We start from the raw sequence: 948 nt of genomic DNA on the forward strand, positions 1-948 counted from the left end.
AGAAGAAGAAGAAGAAGAAGAAGAAGAAGAAGAAGAAGAAGAAGAAGAAGAAGAAGAAGAAGAAGAAGAAGAAGAAGAAGAAGAAGAAGAAGAAGAAGGAGAAGGAGAAGGAGAATTAGAAGGAGGAGGAGGAACATGATTGATAAGATAGTTATATCAGTTTTATATATATATATATATATATGTATACACAGACAAATAAACAGATAAAAATAAATGGATGAATGCATAAATAAATAGATAAATAAACAAACAAGCTTCCATGTTTCCTCAATATTGTGATTATTCAGAGGAATATTTACTTGCCTAATATTTGACTGGGATCAAAATGAGTTTGTGAGCCTCAAAGGCATTGGGGTAGAGAATCAGTCTAGCTAGACAGAACTGATTTGATGATGATGGTGTTTCATTTTTCTTTTTTTAATTAAATTTTATGTTTATTTTTAATTTACATCATTCATTCCCACAAGATTTTGAGTTGCAAATTTTCTCCACATCTTTCCCCTACCCACCACCCCAAAACAGGGATCCCACTGTATACCCCCTCCCCTAATCTGCTCTTTCCTATATCCTGCCCCTCCCCCCTCTGACTTCCAGTCCAGAGCAAGATGGCTCTCTATACCCCAGTGCCTGTATATCATATTTCCCAGCTGAATGTAAAAATAATAATAATAATTATATATATATATATTAAACATTTGATTTTAAAACTTTGAATTCCAGATTCTTTCCCTTCCTCCCTCATCACCCACCCTTACTGGGAAGATAAGCAATTCAGTATAGGTTGTACATGTGTAGCTAATGCAAAACATTTCCATAGTGGATATATTGTGAAAGACTGACTATATTTCCCTCCCTCCTATCCCACCACCCACTTGTTCTGTTCTCTACTTTGATCCTGTCCCTTTTCAAAAGTGAGTGCTTTCAACTTCCCTCCCCCCCCCCCCC

This window comes from Petaurus breviceps, unplaced genomic scaffold (genome assembly GCF_028583685.1).
Source record: "Petaurus breviceps papuanus isolate PSGF00001 unplaced genomic scaffold, PetGlider_PUasm1.0 176, whole genome shotgun sequence".
Taxonomy (NCBI): Eukaryota; Metazoa; Chordata; class Mammalia; order Diprotodontia; family Petauridae; genus Petaurus; species Petaurus breviceps.